The sequence below is a fragment of the Haematobia irritans genome, chromosome 2, assembly GCF_050003625.1.
Source record: "Haematobia irritans isolate KBUSLIRL chromosome 2, ASM5000362v1, whole genome shotgun sequence".
In the NCBI taxonomy this organism is placed as follows: Eukaryota; Metazoa; Arthropoda; class Insecta; order Diptera; family Muscidae; genus Haematobia; species Haematobia irritans.
The window spans coordinates 64,092,667-64,116,375 of NC_134398.1; the positions used below are offsets into that span (position 1 = coordinate 64,092,667).

Sequence of the window (23,709 nt, forward strand, 5' to 3'; positions counted from 1 at the left end):
AGCAATATTCTTATGTAAGAGCTACAAGTACGTATAAGTACGATCGGCTAGTACATCAAAATTTGAAATTTGAGTAACATTGGTTAATAAATAAGGGTACTATGGCCAAATTTGGGAAAATCGAGCGATGTATTTATATGGAAGCTATATCTAAATCTGAACCAAATTGCATAATATTTTGCGGGTTTGATTAATACCACAAAAGGTTACCTTGTGCAAGATTTGAGTAAGATCAGTTAAGAAATGAGGCCTGTATGGTCAAACGTAAGGTTATTAGGGGCGAATTTTTCAAAATCGGGTGATACATATATGGGAGCTATATCTAAATTTGATCCGATTTCTTCCAAATTCAATAGCGTTCGTCCTTGTGCCCAAAAAACTCACTGTACCAAATTTCATCAAAATCGGTTAATAATTGCGACCGGAATCCTGTGAACAACAAATACATGGACAGACGGACGGACGGACGGACAACAAGCGCTAGATCGACTCAGGAGGTGATTCTGAGTCGATCGGTATATATTTTATGGGGTCCAAAATCAATATTTCTGGTAGGCACATTTTTTGGCCGATCAAACTTATTATACCCAAACCACTATGTGGTTTAGGGTATAAAAAGCATGCCCGGTTCCAAAGATTTTGTCTTTACTTTAACAGTTTGGGTATTAATTCCGAGCCAAAGAAGCGGAGAATACAAGTAAGGATACTTTAAAGACGTAATTCTCTTTTAAATTTGGGGGTTATGTACTTGCTTCTAGGAAGCAAATGTTAATTTTTCATTTTTTTAGATTTTTTTCGTCAGTTGTTATCAAAATCCTTTAAAAACAAGTTAACTAGTTATTTTTTTTTTTTTTTCATATTAAGACTCGACTTCCAGTAGAAATTATGCTATGTTTCAAGTAAAAAGCGTCTTTAAAATAAAGTGTTGAAAAACATGTCTTATTTTTTAACGATTTTTTGCTTTGTAGGCAAGATGCAAAAAGGAAACAAATTTAAAGACAATTTTATTCATTTTAAAGAATTTTTCTTAATTATTAAAGTCACGTTGACCTTACCTCAAAAATTTTATCTTTCATGTTATGATACACATTTTTAAGTAAAATCACTTAATTATAAGGACATTACAACTGCATTCAAAAGTTTATTGCCTTTTGGACAAGAAAAAAAAACTTTATTTTAGAGAAATGCGTCTTCCATGTTAAGCAAAATTTGCATTCTTATTCTAAGGACATGGAATCTTTGACTTCACGACAATATTTTTTTCAGTGTAGAAAACTAAAAAATTAAATATAAATAAGATCGTTTAATTGAATTTATTTGACGTTCATTACAAACATCTTTGTAGTAATACGGGATGAAATTGATCGAAAGTACTGTTGTTACTTTTACAACACATACTAGATATATATTTTGACATTTGCCGTTTTTGAAAACAATTACTAAAAACACGTTGTGTTTTCCCCAATGTACGTACGTACAAAAATACATATCGTACATTTTAAACGTTTACTCACACTACGCTAAGTACTAGCTAAATTTGAAATTACCTACACAGTGTAATTTCAAAGTTACACATTTCATTCAAGTAATATTTTATTCGGAGCGGAGCGGTTTTTGTCTGATTTCCAGGGAAGTGTGTGTCCAAAAGTACCTCCAACGTCTCCTCACTGGACGTTGTCCAATTTCCCTCCGATGTTTTAATGAAACCTGGAGCGGTGTTAGTGGATGCTAGTACCTTCCGTAGTCTGGAAGCCTCTGACGTATTCTCAATACTGCTACAGTAATCATCCCAAGAGTTTTGTTGAGACCTTCTCAGTTCTCGTTTATATTCTCTCAGATTCATCTTGTAAGTGTCCCAATCCTCCGGAGCTCTTGTGGACTTTGCTTTGTTAAAGAGCTTCCTGCAGGATTTCCTCATATTACTTAACTCCGTAGTCCACCATGGCGGCCGATTTTTTCCCCTTGGCTTTCCTCTAGGGCATGCAGCTTTCAGTGAAATGTTGAAGGCCTTAGTAATCCGCTCCACTGCGTGTTCGATATCTTGCACAGTGCCCATATTTGTCTCCGGCACTTCCGGTATCATCAAATTGAACGATTCCCTATACCTATTCCAATCAGCTTTCCTAACATTTGGCGGAAATATGGTCTTTGAAGTACGAACAGCCAATCTGAAACTGATGTAGCGATGATCTGAGAAGCTATGTTCCCTCAAAACTTGCCACTCAGATATCTTATCATTCAGTTCCGGAGAGGTCAACGTTACGTCCAAAACCTCTTGTCTGTTCCTGGTGACGAAGGTTGGTGCATCTCCCTTATTGCAAACTACCAGGTTAGTACGCAAAATAAACTCTATTAGCGACTCTCCCCTTGCATTAGTATCACTACTTCCCCAAATACTATGATGTGCATTTGCATCGCATCCCATAATGAGTTTTGTCTTTGTTTTTAGTGACTCCTCAACTAAGGTGTTAACGGCACAGGGTGGCATATCCCTATCATGTCCCATGTAGACCGAAGATACCCAATATTTGCATGTGGATATCTCTAGACTGGCTACGACAGTGTCTGCATTGCTCAATGAAGGAAGCAGAAACAAGTTTAGTTCGTTTTTAGCAATTATACATGCTCGATTTATATCGTTACCGGTATTATGCAAAAGTTTGAAACCCGGAGTGCTTAATTCACAGATCTTGTTCTTATATATGTATGGTTCTTGAATAAGAACTATATCTATGTCTCCTTTCATCAGGAGATCTTTTAAGGCAGCACAAGCGGCCTTACAATGGTGAAGATTTATCTAGAGGAACCGTAGAACCATCCAAATTTTCAACCACCGTCACATCAGCCGCTTCAATTGAGTCATCAAGGGCTTCCTCTTCACAGATCTCGGTGACTCTCGCAACAATCCGCGGTTCAGTTTTGGTGAGGCTTGAGCCTGTAGAAACTTCCCGCATATGATTTTCGCCATAGTCTGTAGGTTTTATGTCTCCTTCGGCTTCGCTAGGAGATTTTTTCACTGCTGACTCTACCGGAGGCTTGTCCGTTTCGGTATCCTTTGGCTGATCGCTTTTGTATACCTTCATATGGATATCATGAAAGCCATAACTTACGCGTCCTTGGGTCTGGGCTAGATGTGGCAGCGACTCTATGTTCAATATAAACACCGCATGTCGTCTTGGTCCATCCACCTCATCCAAACGACCAACCTTCCAATCGGCGGTTGGAAGATCTGGGTTACATTCTTTTAGTCTCTCTAGTATTGACTCAGGATCAGGAGGGTTTGCCGGTATCCATGCATGTGCTCTAGGTTTAGCCGGTATGTCTTTTATATCGACTAACTCCAAAGCGGCTCCTTCCCAAACTTCACCAATTAGCATCAATGCAGCTTTAAAGCAATCCATAGACCTCTGGTCTGCAAAAGCTATTAACTTATATCGTCCTTGATACCATCCAGCATCTTGCCGTCGAGGACTTGGTCCGGGAAACTTTTTTCGCACCTCTGAGTAGACACCAGACATCGCGTTCTCAATTTCCCCCCATTTTTGCCTTGGAATCATACCGTCCAATGCTCCTTTATTAATAATAGCCATCACAAGGCTGTCTTTTGCAACTGAGGCAAACGATCTTTGATCCCGTTTGGAGGATGGTAGCTCATCCGGTGATCGTTCCCTTTTTCCAGCTTCAAGAATTCCTTGAGCCCATTTTAAGGAATCGCTTTGCTTAGCCGACAACGTGCTTGGGTCGACTGATCCTAATTTCTTTAGGATAAACAAAGCATTTCTTCGTTCCTTGAATCTCTTTCGAGAGGGATTGCCTCCTTTTGATGTCGTCACCTTAGAAAAGGTTCGACTTGCCAAAGTGTCACCGCCAGTCGACCCGTCTACAGGTCGATTAATTGGGCCTGACTCTTGATCGCTGCCCAAATTTATAACTTCAGTCGTTACCCGTCCACTGGGCCCTGAAGTTAGCAACCCAGTGGATGACTTTGAATTTCGCTGCATGGTGGTTTATTATTTCCACCACACGTGAAATTCGTAATAAGTACTTATTACGATGAAATACTCCGCTATTAGAAAACACGTCCGTTCAGTTCGACGGTTGAATAATAATTCTCTGCGTACAAAAAGTCCATATCGATTCGTAATTATTTGTAGACTTAACTATACATAACTTTTTTGTCTAATATATACCATGTATGGACTAAATCACAATTTAGAAAACGATGTTAAGAAGTTTTAAGATACCACAACCCAAGTAATTCGATTGTGGATGACAGTCTTACGTAGAAGTTTCTACGCAATCCATGGTGGTGGGTACATAAGATTCGGCCTGGCCGAACTTGCGGCCGTATATACTTGTTCTTGTTCTTATTGTTTCTTGTTCTTGTTCAATGAAGAGGTGATCGCCGAAACTGAGACCTATTTTGAGGCAAAACCGAAGGAGTACTACCAAAATGGTATCAAAAAATTGGAAGGTCGTTATAATCGTTGTATTGAAGGGAAATATGTTGAATAATAAAAACGAATTGTGACAAAAAATGTGTTTTTCTTTGTTAGACCGGGGACTTATCAGCCAATCTGTTATATATGGGAGCTATATAGATCTGAACGGATTTCAACTAAATTCGGCACAATTAACGATACTATTAAACGTACTCCCTGTGCAAAAATTTAATGAAATCAGGGCAAAACTCTCTTTTGGGGCCATAGAAGTGCAAATCGGACGAAAGAAATATATGGGAGCAATATCTCAATCTGAACCGATTTTAACCAAATTTAGAACGCTTAAAGATACTATTAAACAACTCCTTATGAAAATTTAAATCAAATCAGGAGAAGCCTCTGGCTTTTAAGGCCATATAAGTGCAAATCGGACGAAAGAGATACATGGGAGCTATACCGAAATTTGAACCGATTTGGCCGATATTTTGAATATTTTACGAGAGTCCCAAAACATTTGGCTGTGCGAAATTTTAAGAATATACGTTCATAAATACGTCAATTATGACCAGATCGACGATAAATATATATGGACGATATATCTAAATCTGAACCGATTTTTTCAAAATCAATAGCGATTGTCTTTGAGCCAAAGTGAAACTCTGTGCCAAATTTGAAGACGATTGGGCTTAAACTGCGAGCTGTACTTTGTGCACAAAATTACATATACACGTACAGACAGACAGACAGACATCGCTAAATCGACTCAGTATTTAATTCTAAGCCCATCGGTATGATGGGTCTATGACTACTATTTCTTGGCGTTACATACAAATTCACAAACTTATTATACCCTGTTCCACAGTAGTGGTGAAGGGTATAAAAAAGAAATGATTTGTTCAGATGTAAGTATCTAATTCTATAACAATTTTACATTTTTATTTTGATAATTAGTGCGTCAAAGCAGTGTAATGACTAACTGATAACTGGTTGTTGAAGGTATTTAAAAAATCCGCATCTTCCGCTTGGAATCAATACCAAACTCCTTAGATTCTCTTGGAGTGTGGTTAAATAACAAGCCACACTGAAGATGTTTAGCACACTAAAAACAGTTTGCCTGGTTTCAAAGGTTGTGTCTTTAGACTAATGATTTTGGTATTCATGTCTGTTCTGGGTCTCACAGCAGTGGATACAACACGTGAGAAAACTTTTTTGGGACTTCTGATCGAAAAATTTAAACGGCTGACTTTTTCTGCAATGCATTTTATTTGCAGACAGAAACTATAAAGTAAACATATTTTGTTGATAATACATACAAAATAATTACACAAGACTGTGGAATTAAAAGTAAAACACAGCCAGATTCGTGTTACCAGTTCATACTAAATTTCAAGGGCCGATGTTGATATTGATTAAAAAACACAAACTATTTAGGAAATTATTGTAATTTTATTTTATTATGATATAATGGTATTAATCAATTATGTATGGAACAAAATATCGGCCAAATGGTCGCCGCGACCTCGGTGGCACACCTTCATCCGATGGTCCAAAATTTTCGATGACGCTGGGGCATAATGGTTCTATGCCGTTAATGTGCCGAATTCTCTCATCCTTTAGCTCTTGAATTGTTGCTGACTTATCGACGTACACCTTTTCTTTCAAATAACCCCAAAGAAAAAAGTCCGACGGTGTCAAATCACATGATCTTGGCGGCCAATTGACATCGCCATTACGTGAGATAACACGGCCATTGAATTTGTTGCGCAAAAGAGTCATTGTTTCGTTAGCTGTGTGGCAAGTGGCACCGTCCTGCTGAAACCACATATCGTCCACATCCATATCTTCCAATTCTGGCCATAAAAAGTTCGTTATCATCTCACGATAGCGAACAACATTCACAGTAACTGCCTGACCGGCCTCATTTTGGAAAAAATACGGCCCGATGATGCCGCCAGCCCATAAACCGCACCAAACAGTCACTCTTTGTGGGTGCATTGGTTTTTCGACAATCACTCTTGGATTCTCATTCGCCCAAATGCGGCAATTCTGTTTATTGACGATTATTGATTATTGATTTTCTTCGAAAATTGATCATCCACTGTTGCCATTTCTTGGAACCATTCTGCCCATTCACGACGTTTGGAATGGTCAAGAGGCTTTAGTTCTTGAGCCAATTGCACCTTGTAAGCGTGTAAATGCAAGTCCTTATGCATAATGTTCATCAACGACGAGCGTGAGAGGTGCAATTGTTGGGCACGACGACGAGTTGAGGTGGACGGCTCTTCAGCCACACTATCGCGTACAGCAGGAATATTTTCTGCAGTACGAGCTGTACGAGCATGCACTGGTGTTCTCACATCTGCTACAGACACGGTTTGCTCGAATTTTCCCACGATTTTTGCGATTGTACGCACATTTGGACGATCAAATTGACCAAAAAAATCACGAAGTGCACGATATACATTTTGATTTGGACGCCCCTTTTCATAATAAGTCTGCATAACTTTAACACGTTGTTGGATTGTGTATCACTCCATGGTTCAAATTGAGTATGTCTGAAATAGAGAAATGTCAAATTAAATTATCAAATTAATATATATATATATATATATTTATAAGGAAGAGTGCATTTTATTTTATTTCTCAAAAGCTAGTTATGACTTGGTTTTTACATTCGAGGACTAAGTCACTCTTGAAGAAACAATCATTTTTGACTTTATTTTGTTAAACATGTTTTTTTTTGTATCCGGAAATTTAAGTTTAATGATCAAAATGACAGTTTTGTTTTGGATTTCACATCATTTTGCTTCTAAACTATTTGGAATGATATTGCAAAAAATGTTTGATAGTGACGGCTCACATCAACAGGAAGATGTTGGCGGCGTTAACTTTTATCCATTAGCTCTGCCAAGAACAGAGAGAATAAAAACAAAAGGGGACGAAAATTTCTCTTCTAAAAAAACAACAAATGTCAACCGTATAGATGTCGCACAATGCCTGCAGGTTTGGTATTAACGACGTTGCGGTCGAAGCGCTGTTTTGATGTTTGGATAAATTGTTTCTAAAGGCATCGGCAGTTATAATTTCAAATTGTCTGCCAAAAAATGTAATAGATTTATATAAAAGAACATTTGTTATCACAAAGTAGGTTCTAAATCCAATTCTCCTTACGTTTCGTAAAGCCGGCAGAGAACTGAACTGGTTGACGCCGACGCAAACTGTATGATATTTGAGAGAAGCGCCGACAAAAACTGTATGATATTAGAGAAATTTTCCTCATGACTGCCACCTACTGACGCAGTTTCGCTTCACAGTTTCGACCTCTTGTCGTTTTTTTTTCTCTCTGCTAAGAACATTTTGCAGAAGTAAAGATGCAATAAATTTGGTGAAATTCACTTTTATTAGACCATTGATTTTGTAGAAGTGATGCTGGAAGTGCCCTCTAATATATTTTAATTAAGAAGCTAGGATTAGTTAAAGAAAGCAGACGGTGTTCACAAATATCAATCACAATTTTGCCTAAAACTTTTTGTGTTAATTTTTAAAAATTGTGGCAACATTACAGTTTCGAACACCAAAGATAATTGAGAATAATAAGTTTAAGCCTTTTGCTCTTATAAAGAGAAAACAAATGTCTAAGGCAGCTCTGCCCAGGAATAAAGTAAAACAGCAATATTCACATAAAACCATAATAAATATTCGCTTTAACATGCACATACGTTTTATTTTAATTTTCTATAATCGTTCTGGTATTGTTTTTGTGCTTTTTAATTCAGAAATTTATTTATGAAAAAAACAAATGTTGTGATATTTCCCGACGCAAACGGCTGTACATTTGAGAGACACGTCGACGCAAAGCAAAATTTCATGATATTTTGTTGGCAGAGTCCTCTGGTTCTTCAGTTTTGCTATGACAAGACTGCGTCTTCTTCTAATTTGTCTATGGAACCATAGACCAAGGAAGGTATAGACAACGAACGTGAATTCACAGCACTGTAGTTTGTCTGCACACCGTAGATGGCTCTTTTCCGTCTGCAATTGAGTGATTTTTTAATTTGGCTTTAATTTGTTTTCTTTCCTTTGTTCTTTTGATGAAACACCAAATATTGGAAAAACATGTAAAATTCTATACACCCACACCTTTTTTGTAATGCAAATTGACTGATTTGTACGGTAATTCTCGTTTTCCAAAAAGAAATTGAGTCACTTGATTGCGCAATTGAGTGGAATGACTGCGCACTGCAAATAAACAAAACCATGGTGAATTGTCAAACGATGTCTTCATATTTTCTTGGTCTATGGTGGAACACACTGAAAAACAGCTGAATAAAAACAACCCCCAAATTTATACACCATTGAGAAGAAATTTTGTTTCAAATTTTAGATTGATTTTTTAAATCGTGTTTTGTGCTATATATAAGTGATGTTGTAAAAGTAAAATTTGCAAAATATATACGAACACATTGAAATTTCAGAATCTGTTATTTATTTTCAATAAAAATCTACACAGAGCAAATGTTCGTGTACATTTTCAGTTCTGTGACAGTGTAAAGTGTAGTCCAGAACACCTTTTAAGGGTGACGCCACACAAAAATTATACATGTGTGTACCAGAATAGGCTCGATTGATTCCAAGCCATACACTGAAAAAACAGTGAACCCACCAGGAAGAAAAATTTTGGTTAATCTTAGAAAATGTACATTATTTTTAGAAAAATTTTAACATAATTAATTTTTTCACTTGTTAAAGAAAAATTGGAGTTCAAACTTGGAAGAATGCCTTTAGTGCCACACGAAGTTCAAGATGGGCGCAATATTGTAAGATTTACACATTTTAAGAATTTCTGAACTATTTTGTGGGAGCCACGGATTTAGTTAATCTTTATGCTTCATTTGTGTAAAATCTTTTCATCTGTTTTAATTCATTTAACTAACGTACACAAAAAAATATTAAAGTCATGGAAACTTTCTTAAAACGTAATAATTCTATGAACTAAAATAGAATTAAATCGGCTTTGGTGAGATATGCCCAATAAACACAAACGTTTGAAAAATGCTAAATCTCAACAATTTTTCAAACATTTTTTCAAAGGATTAGTGTAATATTCAAGTTGAGAAATTGTTGAGAAAATCGCGTTCTCAACAAAAAACAGACACTACCCTCAACAGTAAAATTCAACACATTAACAATAATTTCTCAAGTGTTATCCTCAAACTTAAATGCATCGCTACTCAATAATTTCGCAAACAATTTTCAATGCAAGTCAAATTAAAATTTAACATCCGTTGCAAATACTTTTCAACCAAAATTTGTATGAATGATATCCCCACTTCAAATTGAAAGTCAAAGCCAAAATTCTAGAATTTTATATAATTTATTCATTTTTGTCAAAATAAAATATATAATAATACACTTCAATACCAATTATTAAACATATCAACAAATAAGAACAAAACAACAAACCACAAAACTTTAAATATCTTAAACACTTTTGTAAACACTTTTGTATTGATAATTCGATTTCCTTCCTGTTGGTGTCATAAAACAGCATTAAATTTTATATGCGGGCAATTTGAAATTAGGAACGTACTGGACCGCGTGTTAGAATAGATTTCCAGCAGAAGGAATTCACAAAATATCCATTTTAAACTGACAATAGGATATAAATTAAACTGACGATGTAAAAAAATTGACGTAGAAGCGATGAATTTAACATGGGCTTGTCATAGGACGGAAGTCCTCCATTTCAACACCCGTTGCACTGAATTTGCATCACTTCTTTAGGTGAGATCCGAATTCAATGTTTTGGATGTAAATTAACAAATTCTGTGATATTTTGTCAAATAAATAATTTTTATAATTTTTTATAATTTTTAATGGATTCTAACGTTTGTTGGAAACGTTTGACCTCAAATATTTTTAAAAATGCACAAATTTTTCAGATGGGTTTTAGCATTTTTTTCGACAAAATTTAAATGATTTGTACTATTTTATGAATTCTTACTCCGTTTTTAACCTATTTGAAACATAAAAAGTTAAAATTACCCATTAAAAGTTTGAAAAAACCAAGTTATAAAAAATTGAATTAAAAGAACTTCCTGGGTAGTTAAAATAAAGAACATCTTGGGAGTGCATCTTCTGGAAGTGCTTTTAAAGTTGTGCCTGTGGAAGAACTTCCAAATTTTTTTGCTGGAAAGTTGTTGATTTTAACAATTTGTTGTTTTTAACAGTTGTAAGTGGTTACACTTTGAAATGTTTCTGGAAACTTTTTCTTGTCGATAGGCCACTCATTTCTCATTGGTCAGCTTCTTAATGTTTGCAAGAATGTAGCATCTATAATTTTAGTTTTCTGCAAAAAGATATAAATTTAGTGACTTCCTTAAAGTGTTATTTAATTTTTTATTTTTACTTACCTATTATTATGAACTATTTGGCGTAAATTCAGTTATTTGTCTAAAATGTTCCAATTTTTTTATTTCTTCCAATTGACCACGAACTTCGTTGCACAAATAAGTATTGAAAACCACATGGTTTTTTCGTTGCATGTTTTGTCAAAGTTTCCTCATATTATCTTCAACACCTTTTCAAAGATTTTATCAAAATTTTGGCAAATTGGAAGTAATTCGCAAACAATTTGAAGATTTATTGAAGATGAGCTGTTTCAAGTCAAGTTGAATTTATGTTGAAAATTATATTTACCCACAAACTGAAAAGTTGTTGCATTTGAAAACGCTCATCCTGTGTTTATTAGGTGGGGTTCACTTTTTTATACCCTGCGTCACACTGTGGAACAGGGTATTATAAGTTAGTGCATATGTTTGCAACATCCAGAAGGAGACGAGATAAACATATCGTGTCTTTGGCAATATTGTTCAGGGTCGGCCCCTGAGTCGATCTAGTCACGTCCGTCTGTCCGTCTATCTGTGAACACATTTTTGTAATCAAAGTCTAGGTCGCAATTTAAGTCCAATCGATTTCAAATTTGGCACAAGTATGTATTTTGGGTCAGAATAGAAACCCATTGATTTTGGAAGAAATCGGTTAAGTTTACGATAAAGTTCCCATATATATCTTTCGCCCGATATCTACAAATATGGGCCAGAAGCCAGAATTTCAGCCTAATTTTCTTTAAATTTTGCACACGAAGTGCAATTGATAGTATCGTAAAGTGTGCCGAATTTGGTTAAAATCGGTTCAGATTTACATATAGCTCCCATATATATCTTTCGCCCGATATGCACTTATGTGGCCCCAGAAGCCACAGTTTTGCCCTAATTTACTTTAAATTTTGCACAGGAAATAGAATTAATATTGTAGCTATGTGTGCCAAATTTGGTTGAAATCGGTTTATATTTAAATATAGCTCCCATATATATCTTTTACCCGATATGAACTCCTATGGCCCCAGAAGCCACAGTTTTGCCCTAATTTACTTTAAATTTTGCACAGGAAGTAGAATTAATATTGTAGCTATGTGTGCCAAATTTGGTTGAAATCGGGTCAGATTTATATATAGCGTTCTAATATATCTTTCCCCCGATTTTCACTCATATGACAACAGAGGTCAAAGTTGTAATCCGATTTAAGTGAAATTTTTAGCTTTGTACGCCAAATTTCGTTGAATTCGGTTCAGATTTAGATATAACTCCCATATATATATGTTTTTTGTGGTTTCGGAAAAATTGGCCAAAACCACATTTTCCTTGTAAAATCGACACTGCTAAGTCAAAAACTTGTAAAAATTATTCCAATTTTCCTATACGTCCAATACATATCCATCGACCGATAAATCATAAATACACTTTTGCTAAGTTGCCTAAAAGTTGCTTCAGATTTAAATGTTTCCCATATTTTTTACTAACATTTTGTTCACCCTACACGCAGAGAAGGAATATGATCACCTCAACCATGTTTCAAGAGCAAAATTTTATTTTTGTATGGTGACCATGTAACATGTTTGTCACTAAAATGTTATTTTCTCGTCAAATATAACCTGCTTGCCGAAATCGGATACATGATTTCAGAGAAAATAACATGGTTGCGAAAACCATGTTACATGGTCACCACCCAAAAATAACATTTTGCTCTTAAAACATGTTTGAGGTGAACATATTCCTTCTCTGGGTGCAGGGCATTAGCCGACTTAAATTTTAAGTATACATAAGTCTAACAAATTTTGTCCAGATTGTGTCAGACTTAAATATATGTATATGGGAACATAAAGTTTATATATAGCACCCAACACAATTGACAGATTTGATATGGTATCGAAAATGTGGATCTACAAGTGGTGCAGAAGTAGAAGTGGAGAATTAGAGTAAGGATACTTTTAGACATAACTTTGTTTTAAATTTAATGTTTGCGTACTTGATACTAGGAAACAAATTTGCATTTATTCGTTTTTTTCTGTTTTTTCATGTACTATTAAAGCCCTTAAAAATGTATTAACGAAAACCTCAATTTCCAAATTCAGTAGAAATTATGGTAGGTTTCAAGTTAAGTAAAGTGATCAAAAATATGTCCAGTTTTTAACGCTTTTTTGCGTTATACTCAAGATGAAAAAATACAACACAAATATAGTAAAACTTGTTTCATAGAATCAAGTAAGCAAAACTCTAATTTAAAAGGGAATTGTGTCTTAGAGGTATCCTTACTTCTTTGGTTCGGAAAATCAGTAAACGCAAGAATGAAGGAGAGCCTGCAAGAGAATCACCAAAAGTGCGGATGATACTCCTGCGGTCCGAACCACGCGAAAAAGCTCACAAGCACGTAGTAGTAAAACCACAAAGCACTTCGGAACCTTTCTTTCTCCAAACGAGAGGAGATCCTCCCGCGGCCCGAACACCGCGTAAAAGCTCCAAGGGAATTGTTACAACTTCCTTATTTGAACAACGCATTTTGGAAATCTCAAGCGAGGAAGTACGATTTAATTAAGTTTTCACACGAAGTAGCTTCCCTCCAAACATTCTGCGAGTGTTAGGATGATTGATCATTGGAATGATTATTTTATGACTCCGTCTGATGTTCAGTTATGGATTAATTATAACCATGAGTAATTATTGACTCTTTTGTTATGCCAAAATATGATGTTCTGATTTTTATTACTCATTTTGGAGAATAATTTCTTAATCATTAATGATTGCGTGATGAGACTCATTAAATGATATATTCTTAATCATTTTTGTTTCAATTTGCTGATTTTCATATACACGATGCCTAAAAGAATTATTAAAAAAGTCGTACATATGATTGTTTTTTCTTTCCCAGTTAGTTTGAAAAAGCGATCGTCAAACAATCACCCACAGAACTCTTTAATGATTAACATATGCGACAACAACAGAGAAAGGGCTAACACTCATCAAACAAGCACACTTGTAATTAAAAAATGATTTTTTGTTGTTTGATTTTGTTGTAAAAAGAATGTAAGAAATGTCCACTGTGCTAAATTTGAATTTGAATCAACGCAGTACATTATAGATTGTCAATTTTTATGTTTGAGAAATAAAATACATATTTTTCAGTTGAATAAAATATTTTCACACTATAAGACCAACGCAAATTAATTAATTTTTTTGAGTTACAATATCGGTTGTATTATCGGAGTGCCATTTTCAACCTCAACCGCCTTAAAAGAATTCGACGTTGAGTTACAGACTAACCCTGATTTGAATGCCGAGCTGGTAAGTTACAGTAGGTCACATTTCGCAAATATTTGACCAAGTGTCACGCCAAAAGACATTTCTGAGACATTTTGGTTACATACTAGGTATATATAGAAAACTTTCTTAATTCGTTAATTCGAAAATGTTTCAAGAAAAATATTTGGTCAAAATTTTGTATAGTGTGACAATGTCCTTAGATTAAAATTTGTTTGATACTCAAATATATACTTATAATGTTCTTTTCTTGCAGAAGCGAATTTTAATGAAAGTTGGAGGAGAAGAATTTAAAAGGTTTGTGAGACAAGCGTTTAAAAAAATTTTAGTGGATGACTTGACCAAGGAATATTCCTGGCGTGGAACAAAAGAAAAACAGTCGATGCAAAACTTCTGTTTTATTAGTATTTTGAAAGGTATATTTTTATATTTATTCCAGACATTTTTTAATTAAACAAAATTTCAGATGTTACTCATCGTAAATTTCAAAATGTTGACGACAATCGTATTAATATGGTTTTGCAACAATATGTTGTACACGCAAAGGAGCGTACGGAAAGGCGGCAAAAAATTGAGCTTCATTTCTGAACTTTTTCTGCAATTTATAATTAAATATATGTATTCGATAATTTAACATATAAAGGGTGATTCTTTTGAGGTTAGGATTTTCATGCATTAGTATTTGACAGATGACGTGGGATTTCAGACATGGTGTCAAAGAGAAAGATGCTCAGTATGCTTTGACATTTCATCATGAATAGACTTACTAACGAGCAACGCTTGCAAATCATTGAATTTTATTACCAAAATCAGTGGCAGAAAATCCGCTTTTTTATCGACAAATTTTGTTCAGCGATGAGGCTCATTTCTGGTTGAATGGCTACGTAAATAAGCAAAATTGCCGCATTTGGAGTGAAGAGCAACCAGAAGCCGTTCAAGAACTGCCCATGCATCCCGAAAAATGCACTGTTTGGTGTGGTTTGTACGCTGGTGGAATCATTGGACCGTATTTTTTCAAAGATGCTGTTGGACGCAACGTTACGGTGAATGGCGATCGCTATCGTTCGATGCTAACAAACTTTTTGTTGCCAAAAATGGAAGAACTGAACTTGGTTGACATGTGGTTTCAACAAGATGGCGCTACATGCCACACAGCTCGCGATTCTATGGCCATTTTGAGGGAAAACTTCGGAGAACAATTCATCTCAAGAAATGGACCGGTAAGTTGGCCACCAAGATCATGCGATTTGACGCCTTTAGACTATTTTTTGTGGGGCTACGTCAAGTCTAAAGTCTACAGAAATAAGCCAGCAACTATTCCAGCTTTGGAAGACAACATTTCCGAAGAAATTCGGGCTATTCCGGCCGAAATGCTCGAAAAAGTTGCCCAAAATTGGACTTTCCGAATGGACCATCTAAGACGCAGCCGCGGTCAACATTTAAATGAAATTATCTTCAAAAAGTAAATGTCATGGACCAATCTAACGTTTCAAATAAAGAACCGATGAGATTTTGCAAATTTTATGCGTTTTTTTTTTTTTAAAAGTTATCAAGCTCTTAACAAATCACCCTTTATAACTTTACTTAAATTTATTATATAAGACATTATATAGATTTCAAATAAATACATTTTCTTAAATTTTTTTCATATAGTTTTAAAACATATAAATATATTTAAAAACAAAAACACAAAAAATATTAATTTAACTTACATATAACGTAACATATAATTTATAATAGAATTTATGGACATCAACAAAACCAAAAATTACAACATTTCTCTCTAAGTTTTTTCATATTGTATAATACAAAATATTATATAATAAAAATAAATAAATAAAAAAAACATTACATGTAAAGACTTATAAATGAATATTAAGACGGAGTACAATATCAATCAAAACCAGTAAGGAAAGTCTAAAGTCGGGCGGGGCCGACTATATTATACCCTGCACCACTTTGTAGATCTAAATTTTCGATACCATATGACATCCGTCAAATGTGTTGGGGGCTATATATAAAGGTTTGTCCCAAATACATACATTTAAATATCACTCGATCTGGAAGAATTTGATACACTTCTACAAAATCTATAGACTCAAAATTTAAGTCGGCTAATGCACTAGGGTGGAACACAATGTTAGTAAAAAAACATGGGAAACGTTTAAATCTGAAGCAATTTTAAGGGAACTTCAAAAAAGTTTATTTATGATTTATCGCTCGATATATATGTATTCGAAGTTTAGGAAAATTAGAGTCATTTTTACAACCTTTCGACTAAGCAGTGGCGATTTTACAAGGAAAATGTTGGTATTTTGACCATTTTTGTCGAAATCAGAAAAACATATATATGGGAGCTATATCTAAATCTGAACCGATTTCAACCAAATTTGGCACGCATAGCAACAATGCTTATTCTCCTCCCTGTGCAAAATTTCAACTAAATCGGAGTTAAAAATTGGCCTATGTGGACATATGAGTGTAAATCGGGCGAAAGCTATATATGGGAGATATATCTAAATCTGAACCGATTTCAACCAAATTTGGCACGCATAGCAACAATGCTAATTCTACTCCCTGTACAAAATTTCAACTAAATCGGAGTTAAAAATTGGCTTCTGTGGACATATGAGTGTAAATCGGGCGAAAGCTATATATGGGAGATATATATAAATCTGAACCGATTTCAATAAATTTGGCACGCATAGCTACAATGCTAATTCTACTCCCTGTGCAAAATTTCAACAAAATCGGAGTTAAAAATTGGCCTCTGTGGTCATATGAGTGTAAATCGGGCGAAAGCTATATATGGGAGATATATCCAAATCTGAACCGATTTCAACCAAATTTGGCACGCATAGTAACAATGCTAATTCTACTCCCTGTGCAAAATTTCAACTAAATCGGAGTTAAAAATTGGCGTCTGTGGTCATATGAGTGTAAATCGGGCGAAAGGTATATATGGGAGATATATCTAAATCTGAACCGATTTCAACCAAATTTGGCACGCATGGCTACAATGCTAATTCTAGTCCCTGTGCAAAATTTCAACTAAATCGGAGTTAAAAATTGGCCTCTGTGGTCATATGAGTGTAAATCGGGCGAAAGCTATATATGGGAGCTATATCTAAATCTGAACCGATTTTGCTGATATTTTACAAGTTTTTCGAGACTCATAAAATATTCGGATGTACGGAATTTGAGGAAGATCGGTTGATATACACGCCAATTATGACCAGATCGGTGAAAAATATATATGGCAGCTATATCTAAATCTGAACCGATTTTTTCCAAAATCAATAGGGATCGTCTTTGAGCCGAAACAGGACCCTGTACCAAATTTTAGGACAATCGGACTAAAACTGCGAGCTGTACTTTGCACACAAAAATACATCAACAGACAGACAGACAGACGGACAGACAGACGGACAGACAGACGGACAGACAGACGGACAGACAGACGGACAGACAGACGGACAGACAGACAGACAGACGGACATCGCTAAATCGACTCAGAATTTAATTCTAAGCCGATCCGTATACTAAAAGGTTGGTCTATGATTACTCCTTCTTGGCGTTACATACAAATGCACAAACTTATTATACCCTGTACCACAGTAGTGGTGAAGGGTATAAAAATGATTATTTAAAGAGTCATTGAAGCAAATCATTTTGAGGGCACACTTTCTCTATGAAAAATACTCATATTTGACTCATAAATGAATATTAGGGCAGAATGCAACATCAATCGTAAGAATGATTATTTGAAGAGTCATTGAGGCCAATCATTTTGAGGGCACATTTCCTTTATTCAGAATACTCCTATTTTACTCATACACGAATATTTGAAAGGAGTGCTAAATCAATCAGAAAAATGATTATTGAAAGATTCACTGAGGCAAATCGTTTTGAGGGCACACTTTCTTTATGCACAATACTCATATTTTACTCCTAAATGATACCATATATGATTGATTTAATCAGTTTGGATAATCAATAATGAGTCAAATATGATTGCAAATGTTTGAAGGGTTGTTTCTCCCAGAAAATCGGTTAAATTTTTCTATGTAGTGTTTTATAATCCTAAACTATTGAATCTAGTTTAAATAGCTAAAGACCAAATAATAAAATTCATGAAAATCTGCTCATTAGAGTCTAGTCAAAGCCATTTTTTTTTGTATTTAAGGACTAACAAACTTCGATCCGTTTAAAAAAACAGGGAGTTGAATCGAAGACTAACCTCGTGGATAACTATGTTACAATTGTTGCCTTCACATATTTGGCTCTTTGGATTTCTGAATGAACTATGTAATATAATTCGTTCGATAAAAAAACACTCGCCTTAATTCAGGTAAAAAGATGCAAGCTGACAATCACAAGACTTTTAACACCGCTACCAACAAACTTCTGGTATTTTTTGCACATAATTTTAATTTTAGATTTCTTTTATTTTTATCCATTTCAAGTTTAAGCAATGACTTTAGAATTTTGCATCCCAAGAGTTGATGTTTCGAGAAAACAAAAACCTCAACATTTGCTACGGAAACAAAAAACACAAACCCACAAACAAATTCATATAGAACAACCTTAGTTATGAAGTTGGGACAATGGGAAACAAGGACCTCAAAAATAACGAAAAAATGGACACAAGCAATGTGCCAGAAGCTACAAGCTCCAGTCAAGCGTAAAATACACAAAATTTTTGTTGGCAACAAAGCGGTCATACAGTTGCAGGAAGGATAGATTTTTTTTTTTAATTCTCTATTATAGATTTTTGTCATCTCCGCAACGAGTAGAAAAGAAGGAAATATGATACAAAAGGATTGGCACGTGATATACAACTTTTTTGGAATGTATGGTGGAAATCAATTAAACCAAGAATCCAATAGCCTTGTTTAGTAGGCGGAAATTTCCTATTGGATGTCAAACACAGTTGTTGGAAAAAGACCAATAATAATTTTTACAGTAAACTGTAAAAAGGCAAACTTGTTTCTGCGTTACGTATCCCATTGTCAATATTGATATGTCTCATTATATTTGACATTTTTTTAGCTTGAACTAAATGCAAGTAAGTACAAATGTATATATATATATTCTGTACATATGTATGTATTACAACAAATATGATTTTGTCATATTTTAAATCTATTTAGCCATTTAATTCTATTTACCCATTACACATATCTCCAGAATATAAAGTAGGTACAGTTTGTAATTTTCAGTTAGCCGATGAACAACTAATGTTGATGGCAATTATTCCTTCCCAAAAAAGGAAACCAATTCCGGAGACAGCCAACAAAATTACCATTGCTCCTTAACTTTTTCTGTGTTCAACAAATGAGATCAAAGTTTGCAGTATGAATTTAATTTAATGAAAAGAAAAGAACTTATGATTTCATCAAACTCTTCACCACCAGTGGTGCCAACTGTTTTGGGCTGAAAATCGTCAATTTGTAAAATATTCTTCGTAAAAATCGCACAAGTCGTCCCAAAAAATTCGTCAAAATATCGTCACCCATAAAACAGCCGAAAACAAAAATATAGGAGGAAAATAAAAGTTTTATTCGAACATAAACATAAGAAAATGCTTTAACCCTGGATACAAAGAAAAAAAATATTTCTGATTCAATCTTGAAATTAATTTTTTTAATTGGAATGTCTTCAATCACGAAAATGATCGTATCAATCACAGTTTTAATTGGAAACCAAAAAACTACTTGATTAAAAAATTAATCGAATTCATTAGCAAATTTCAATCAATTTGATTAAAAATTTAAACATTTTCAATCATTGACTTAATTGACTTAATGTTTCTACACGCTCACAAAAAATCGCTTCTGTAACATATACTCCCAAACATATTTTGCTTCAAGCATATACATTTTTGGGTATTGCCCAAACATTTATATGTTTGATCTCTTCCAATATATAATATGTTTGAAAGCATGTTGGTCTAAACAATATATGTTTGGGTAGTCTAAGTTCCAAACATTTTGTATTTTTGCATCCAAATTCAATAATGTTGTCTTCCAAAAAACAATATGTTATTATGTGAACATATAATATGTTTGGAAGCATTTTGCACCCAAAAATATTATATGCTTAAAAAAATTCTCCCAAACAATATTGTGCTCAAAATTGTATTTATTTATTTATATATTTACAATCATAATGAATTATGAAAATAAACAGGTAATATAGGTGCTAACAACATGGGTTTTTGACCTGAATGCTCAAAATTTTGTTTCTGCCCAATTGTATATTCCCCCACATCTTTCTCACTTCCACGAGATTTTTTAGTTCTTAGCACCTTTTTCTGTAATACAAACATTGTAGAAGAAATTATTCAATTGTATGATTTTTTGTATTTTAATTTTACCTTTTGCCGGACTGGGATTCGAACAGCGGACCACACAGTTTGTAAGGATCAAAGAAGTAGCTGATCAATTGCCCAAGGAAAAATAAAATGTTAATTTTGTAATAACAAGCAACAACCACCAACTTAACTCAATATCGATCCCTGTTAAATAGCGCTCCAAGCTACTAAACACATATATGTTTATAGGCTATTTCTAAATTAATATATGTTTGCATCCAAGCATATTATATTTACAAACATTTTATGTCCCAAACATAATATGTTCTAACATATTAACATATATGTCCCAAACATGTTATGCTAGTTTATGAACATTATATGCTTGCACTCAAAAATATTGTGTTTAAAAATTTGTGTTCCAAACATATAATGTTTATAGCCAAACATTTGAAAAACAGTCTTTTTCATCCGTGTAGTTTTATTTTGGTTCATTTGTCTGTAACGCAAAAAATATCAGTATGAGTCCTCTCGTTTAGTGTACCGATCGTTTTAGAATTAAATACTGAATCGATTTTGTGTCTATCTGTTCATCTATATTTGTGTACAGCTAACAGTTTAAGTTCGATAGTCCTCGAATTTTGACATAGGGCCTCTTCAGGAAAAATGCAATCCCTATTGAATTTGGAAAACAATCGAGACATATTTAGATAAAGGTGATTTATACACTGAAAAACAGAGATTTCCTTGTCGTGATAGCGACAATTTAAATTTCCAAATTTAAACTCGACTTCAAATAGAAACGAAATCAAGATATCTGCTAAGTTTCAATTTAAAATAAAGTGTTGAAAGACATATCCTACTTTTGAATGCGTTTTTGCTTTGTTGTCAAGATGCAAAAAGACAACAAATTGAAAGACAATTTCATTAATTTTGAAGAATTATTATGTTTAAGATGACCCTAGTCAAACAAAATTTTCTTTCATGTTAAGATATCCATTTTATTTGAAAAGTTTATCGACTTTTGGACAAAGACAAAAACATTATGTCAGAGTAATTCGACTTCTATGCTAAGCAAAAACCCATTTGTATTTTAAGGACAAAAAATATTTGGTCTCAGGATCATAATTTATAATTGACGTGTTTATCAACCGATCTTCTCAAAATTTCACAAATCTGAATATTTAGTGAGTACACTTAACCGACTCAGATATATAAATTTATGTATATTGACTACAAAGTACAAAAAACCGTTCAAAAATAGAAGATGACTTTCAACATTGTACGATAAAGGTATTTGTACTTGAAACATACCATAATTTCTACTTGAAGTCCAGTCTGCATTTTGAATTCTAACAATGAAAAAAAAGCATGCTTCTGGGAAGCAAGTTTTCATTTTTCGCTTTTTCAGCTTTTTTCTTCATATACTATTAAAGTCCTTTAAAAACGAGTTAACGTCAAATTTATTTTCCAAATTAAGACTCGAATTCCAGTAGAAATTGTGCTTTGTTTCAAGTAAACAACGTCTTTAAAACAAAGTGTTGAAAAACATGTCCTATATTTGAACGATTTTTTGCTTTGTAGTCAAGATGCAAAAAGACAACAAATTTAAAGACAATTTCATTAAATTTAAAGAATTTTTCTGAATTATTAAAGTCAAGATGGCTTTAGCCCAAACATGTTTTCGTTCATGTTATAATACCCATTTTTAAGTGAAATCACTTAATTACGACTTCACTGAAAGGTTTATCGACTTTTGGACAAGAGAAAAACTTTATATTAGGGAAATGCGTCTTCTATGGTAAGCCAAATTTGCATTCGTATTTTAGATACATGAAATCTTTGACCTCACGACAACATTTTTTTAGTGAAATTGAAGTTAATACGGTTTAAAAGTACTTTGATAGCACATGAAGAACGACAAAAAACGACATAATTAATTTCACAATGGACTGAATTGTTTAATTACCTGAAATAAAACGAATTGCCATTATTGCCTAACTAAGTCCAAAGAAATGAAAGAATGGGACTAATCGAAATTGTGTAGGCAAACAACTCAGAATTTCGCCACATAAAAAATTTAAAATCGAATTTAAAATTATCAACTTTAATAAATTGTCATTAAATTATTTCGAACTTGCATAACATGGTATGGGTACAAACAACAACAATATCATTTTTATTTATGCTGGTGACGTTGTTTGTTATTAATGAGTGATGATTTTGTTTATACCACAAAAAAAAAATAAAAGCTCTTCATCTCACAGGTGATGGGAATATTTGGAAAGAATTTAAATATTAAATTATTTGATCAGACAGAAGAAATCAACACACAATAATAATAACAATAATGGTCCATAAAATAACATTGGAAGGAGAAAAATTGCAAAACGATTTTCATTTACACAGTTGTAGATGGGAATGTTTAACAAAATGTCATCAACATGTCATGTGAGGCCAAACCATTCGTCTCCCTACGTTGATTGCTCAAAGAATTTTTTTACAAACATTTTATACAACGCTTGATTGATGTATTGAATTAAAAAAGGATTGAGGAATATATGAGGCATTGAGAAATAAATGTAAAGCTAGAGCAATCAAACAATTCTGTAAACCTTAGATCGATTTCTAACAAATTTGCAGAGTGAGCACCTTAGTACGGTCTATTGTTTTGCTTCAAAGTTAACGAATAAACAAATATGCAATAAATCTGAGTTGAGTATTTTATGGTGTACTGTGGTCACAGAAAATTCATCAAATATTTCTTTGGACAAATTTGAACGTGAAGAAATTATACGTTCTACTTTATTTTAGCAACCAATTAAAAATTCCTAAAATTTTCTGAGAATAAACCAAACTATAAATCTACAACTAAACAAGTATATACGGCCGCAAGTTTACTTAGTCTGAATCGTATGTACCTTTGCGTACAAAGTTCTACGCTACTACATATGGAGTCTATGTTAAATAAAAATGACAGATCAATAACTAAATTGTAACGAGTCTATACTGAAAAAAAGCATGCCCGGTTCCACTAATGATTTTGGTATTCACCCACCCAAAAAAGCGGAAAATTTAGGTAGGGATACCTTTAAGATAAAACACTTTTTTATACCTACCACCATAGAATGGTGATGGGGATATAATAAGTTTATCATTCCGTTTGTAACACATCGAAATATCGATTTCCGGCTATGTAAAGTATATATTATATTCTTGATCAGGGAGAAATTCTAAGACGATATAATCACGTCCTTCTGTCTGTCTGGCGGTCTGTTGTAAACACTCTACAGTC

General features: G+C 33.9%; 1 long non-coding RNA gene across 1 annotated transcript; it reads left to right on the forward strand.

The window, feature by feature from the left end:
- Nucleotides 1–13,964: 13,964 nt before the first annotated feature.
- On the forward strand, nucleotides 13,965–14,740 carry LOC142227603 (uncharacterized). Its single transcript, XR_012719922.1, has 3 exons — nucleotides 13,965–14,122; nucleotides 14,355–14,514; nucleotides 14,565–14,740. It is a non-coding gene; the product is annotated as an uncharacterized LOC142227603 (long non-coding RNA).
- The last annotated feature ends 8,969 nt before the right edge of the window (nucleotides 14,741–23,709 follow it).